Here is a 5,904-nt window from a genome sequence, read left to right as displayed (position 1 = left end):
GGAGTCTCAGCTGGGGAGAGCCTGTTTACACATTGTTCAAGTCTTGTTGGTCCTGCAGTGATTTTAAGAGTTTTGTGTGTGTGTGTGTGTGTCTGTGTGTGTGTGTGTGTGTGTGTGTGTGTGTGTGTGTGTGTGTGTGTGTGTGTGTGTGTGTGTGTGTGTGTGTGTGTGTGTGTGTGTTTGTGTGTGTGTGTGCTCTTAGCAGCCGCTAATGAACTATGAACTGATCCAGTATTAGTGTTACTGTTTGAGTGTCCGTGTAACACCTTAAGTTCAGTGAAAGGGACCAGGCAGTCAGGCAAAGGACGAAGGTGTGGGAATAAAAAAGATCTTGTCCTTTACTAAAACCTAAAAACAAATATATTAAACTTGAGAAAGTTGAAAATGATTCAACCCCAAACTCAAAAGAGGTCAACTCAGCACAAAGGACTAAAGCTTCAACTTATAGACAGACCTGACCAAGTCAGACACGTAGGCGGTTAAAAAGCCAAAGTTCAACACAAACACAAAAGGGAAACTAAGGTGGCTGCAAAGTAAATATCTAACAAACACCATCAAATTATCAAAACTATTCACAGAAAAAAACTAAATGTCTTTACCAACAAACAGAGTCCAAGCTTCTCCTTCCTTCCCGTTTGATGGTCTCTTCCTGTGGGTACAGCATCTTGAAGAAGCAGACAGCCTTCTGTCAGAGCTCAAACACAAACCAAAGGTTAGTAATACTCTTAAATAAAACCATGACTGCAAAGTGAACCATGCTGCAGGAAATTAAACCACGTGACAGCTCGTTAAATAAAATGTGCCTGCCGCCCAGATTAGAAACCATCTGCCACTGCAATAAAAGTGTTTTGATTCAATAAAAACAGTGTGTAATTTAAATTTTCTGAACTCAAACAAAACTGCTGAGTGAAACCCCAAACAGAAAGAAAAACTAACCCACACTGAGGCCACCTCATGAACCCAGCCCCCTCTACAGCCGGTGTGTGACGACCTGACTGACTGACCAGCTCCTCGAAGTTCAGGCAGTCCTGACCCTGGTGTGTGTATGATCTGTGAATGATATTCAGACCCTTTTGGTTTCAGTCTGTGCTGGAGCAGACACACCTGGTTACAGAGTTAACAAGAACTTTTCTTCTTCTTCTTTGACTGGAGGATGTGAAGCAGAGCTGCATCAGCAGAGAGAGGCTGTTCAAGTGTTCACACTTTGCCTCTTTTAGCCATTTTTAGCCTCTTTTAGCATCTTTTAGCCTCTCTTAGAGGATTGTTTGCTGTGTTTTAACTCAACTCTACTTCAGTGGAGATCTACCAAAGACCATTTCTGGACAAGACAGCCATAGTGCCACTACAGGCCTGGCATGCTGACTACAGCATTTTCAGTCCCTCAGCGTTTCTGTGTTAACACCGATTTTTTTCACTGTATTTTTTTGCATCTCAGGGTAAAATTATGTAGTGTAAACAGGCCTTAGCCACTTCTAGCCTCTCTTGGCCTCTCTTCAGCCCTGTTTCCACCAAGGGGTTCGGTTCGGTTCGTCTCAGTATGGCACACATTTTAAGTGGTTTCCTTTGACTAAACTACTAGCCACATGGCGATTACAAAGAAGACGTATTGCTGGATGTCTTCCATCCTTGCTCTTTGATTACTGTGTCACGTTTTGTTTTCTTTTCATTGGATTTATTAGCAGGGTACTCTGTGTTGCTGCTATGGCATCACGCTACTACGTAGCTGATGAGGCTATTAGCATCTGGCTGGCTGAACTGTACTGTTCTAGACCGGACTGCCTGGTGGAAACAGAGTTTTAGCCAGCCTTTGCCTGTTTTGGCCCATCTTGCCTTTTTAAGCCTCTCTTAGCATCTTTTAGCCTTTCTAGGCCTCTTTCAGCTTCTCTTGGCCCCTCTAAGCTCCCATACTGATAGTGTTTTCATTCTGGTTCTGGTCCACCTCTCTGGTAGCCTGAAATTCTGGAGCTCTCAAGGCTGCTGTAGCCATATTGGTCCAGACAGCTGTCAGTCATGATGTGCTAGCTGTTTCATCTAAAAACTAATTCATATGAACTTTGTATGACGACAAACTTTGTGACATCAGTCAGCATCAGAAGAACTAACTTTATGGTCAGACACATGTTTCTGAGCTGAATTTGTGTTGAGAATGTGGCACATCTGTTAACACGCAGGAGGCAGGTTTATGAGTTATACAGCAGTATGCCAGCAGGGGGAGCTCTAAAAGTGTTGTCCTCTGACATGAGATGATGCTAACCTGCTGTCCTGACTTGACTCAGAGTTACATCACGCTCTCAGTCTGTGTGCTTTGCAGTAAACAGAAGCAGATTGATGATTGTGACGTTTTTGGAAATAACAGTAACCAGATGTCTGTTTATACAGAGAGGCTCTCAGCTCTCAGTTTGTCCTGCAGGCTCACAGAGATTTCACATTAATGCCTCATCCCCTGAAAAATCATCCTCATCTAAAAACAGGAAATCAAGAATAAAAGAGGGAGCAGAGTGTTTCCGCTCTCAGCCTGGAGATGATCTGATGTGTCTGAGATAGCAGGACCTCTTTATCTGATGCTATAAAAAGAGACAAAGGCGTACAAACCATTCTTCACTTCACTGAGCTCAAAGAGGGATGTGGCTATCTGCTAAGGCTAAGAGTCATCTTCATCTTCATTATCATCATCATCATCATCATCATCATCATCATCAACATCAACCCTCAGTACTATCAACATCAAGATCACCATCATCATCATCCCTCAGTACTATCATCAAGATCATCATCATCCCTCAGTACTATCAACATCAAGATCATCATCATCATCCCTCAATACTATCATCATCATCATCATCATCATCATCATCATCACCACCATCATCTTCATCATCGCCATCATCATCAGTATTACCATCATCACCACCATCATCTTCATCATCGCCATCATCATCAGTATTACCATCATCCCCCAGTACTATTATCATTATCGCCATCATGATCATCATCCCTCAGTTCAATCAACATCAAGATCATCATTATCATCACTATCCCCCAATGCTATTTCCATCATCATCATTATCATCACCATCATCATCATCACCATCATCAACATTATCATCGTCCCTCAGTACTATAATCATCATCATCATCATCATCATCATAATTATCATTATCGCTCAATGCTTTCTTTATCATCATCATCATCATTATCATCATCATCATCATTGCCCCTCAGTAATATAATCAACATGGTCGTTGTCGTCGTCGTACTACTATACTATATTATAATGTACTATACTATAATCATCATCATCATTTTCATCATCATCACACAGCACTATCATCATCATTATCATTATCACCCCTCAAAACCAACCACACGTCGATGGCGCAGTTGGAGAATGCGCTTGGTCAGTGATCGGAAGGTTGAAGGTTCAAGCCAAGCTCCGGGCGACACATGCCGATGTGTCCTTGGGCAAGACACTTAACCTCTAGTTGCTCCCACTGCTGTGTCAGTGGCGTGTGAAAGGGCGTGACTGTGTTAGACATACTGATGGATAGCTGACATAGTAAAGATTGGATCCTTCAGTGAGTGAATTTGGGGCGAATGGGTGAGGATGGGTAAGTGGGACCTGCGTTGTAAAGCAGCTTTGAGTAGTCCATGACTAGAAAAGCGCTTTATAAGCTCTGTAGTCGAGACTGTTTTGAACTCCACAAAAAATGTACAATGAACTTCAAAAACTACACACAGAACTCTGAAAACTTTTAATCGAACTCTAAAATATATACACAAACTGTACGCAAAACAACAAAAGCTGTACACAAACTGTACACAAACTGTACATAGCACTACAAGGGCTCTACACAGAACTTCATTGACAGCACACAGAAATACACAAACTGTGCAATAATTGTCCAGTATTTAATGGAAACACCCTTGCTACAGTGAAAGTCTACATTTAAGAGAAGTAGAGAGGCTGACCACAGCACCCTTTGACTCTGGCAAACAGAACTGCTGTAAATAGATAAGCAGCCTGTTTTTCCTGATTGGCACCTGATTGTCAGCACATGAGGGAACCAGAAGTTCAAACAGGAGCCACTCACAGTAGAATAAGCTGTTTGGCACTGGCAAAGAAGATCCAGCACGTTTTTCATGGGTCTAACCCACAAACTGAGCTCTGCTGCTCCTCTCACAAATTCAGAATCCTGACTAAAGTTATTTCTCCGTTCAAAGAGAAACAAACAGGCTGTGCAACAGGAGATTTATAACCAAGAAGCATCGATACGGCAAAGAAATAACCTACCACACATACGTCTGCTCACTTTTTGACAAGTGCCACTCCCCAGCATTTGAAGGCTGCTGATCCATCAGAGCCTGAGGCCCTGAAGGCTGTGATGGCCTGACTGTATCGCTAAAGCTTTTTATTACTCCATATACTCCAATTATTACTCGCCCCATGCTATGTGAGGGGTGTGGAGCCCAGTCCCTTTTAGGTGAACTTTGGCTCTAAGTCAGTGCTGAATCTGATTCACCAACCACAACTTGTTAGTACCCCTTACTGGTTTAAAGGAGGTAGAGATGGGATGGTTTCACCTTGGAAGATGAGTTTTTGTACTTTTTGTGAGTATGACGTGTTTACAGTTTACAATCATCACAGTTTCCATGGAAACCAGGTGGGTTCAAAGTCAATCATGGGAGTGTGTGTGTGTGTGTGTGTGTGTGTGTGTGTGTGTGTGTGTGTGTGTGTGTGTGTGTGTGTGTGTGTGTGTGTGTGTGTGTGTGTGTGTGTGTGTGTGTGTGTGTGTGTGTGTGTGTAATTGAAGTACTGAAGGTTCAGAGTGTCAGTAGCACCACCACAGAGAGCTAACAGCAGTCTGTTCAGCCATGTGTTCCACATACCTCTGCAGTACTCCTCCTAAACACAGGGGAGCAGTGTGGTCAGTGTGATCTTCAGATGGTTTGTCTCACACTATTTCTGCTCTTATGCTGCATTCCCTTTGTACTTGGAAGTCAGGATTTCCAAGTTCCGAGTAGGAATGCCCCGTTGGAATGCCCCCCAACGTCGAAATTTTCCAACTTGTAAGTCGGAGCACCCACACTACCCCCAAGTCCCCAGTGGAATTTCCGAGTTCGGGTGTAATCAGTAATTAAGCTCCTGTTAGATTCTCTTTTTTTCAGAATCTCTGACTAGTGTTTGTTGCAATACATCAGCTGTGTGTGTGTACTATTTATATACAGAAATACTGCTGTTAAGGCAAGTTTTTCCGACTTGGCAACTGGAACACTGAACTCAGAGATGACATCATTCCAACTCCCGACTTCCCAGTTCTGAGTACAAATGGAACACAGCATTACACACATTACACAAGCTCTGAGTGTGTTACCTTATTTATTATACATGAGATATTTACAGAGACCGATAATGGTAGGGACAAGGAGGAAACCAGGACCAGGAGGAGAGCAGACCAGGAGACAACCAGGAGGGGAGGAAGTGTGCAGTGATTTTAATTGTTTTAAATCCAGAAAAACAACACAGTCCTGCTGAACAGACCAATCACAGGGTTTGTAGGGTGGTCATCAGGTATTGGAGGAGGAGCTGTTCAGGATAAGGAGGGTTCACAGGTCTACAGGTCCAAGTGTCTACAGGACCTAACGTAGAGAATTCCATCAATGCCACGATGGAGTATAATCCAGACTTTTCACTGCCAACCAAACACCTCTACACACACATGATCAGTGGCCGTGTGTGTGTGTGTGTGTGTGTGTGTGTGTGTGTGTGTGTGTGTGTGTGTGTGTGTGTGTGTGTGTGTGTGTGTGTGTGTGTGTGTGTGTGTGTGTGTGTGTGTGTGTGTTGAGGGGCGGTCCCCCCACGCCCCGCCAGCCTGGGAGCGGCCCTGCATCCTCCGTGCCCGGGC

The sequence above is a fragment of the Halichoeres trimaculatus genome, unplaced genomic scaffold (assembly GCF_033239565.1).
Source record: "Halichoeres trimaculatus isolate MK-OKI-2021-1 unplaced genomic scaffold, fHalTri1.1 fHalTri1_scaffold_5, whole genome shotgun sequence".
In the NCBI taxonomy this organism is placed as follows: Eukaryota; Metazoa; Chordata; class Actinopteri; order Labriformes; family Labridae; genus Halichoeres; species Halichoeres trimaculatus.
This window is presented reverse-complemented; position numbering follows the sequence as displayed.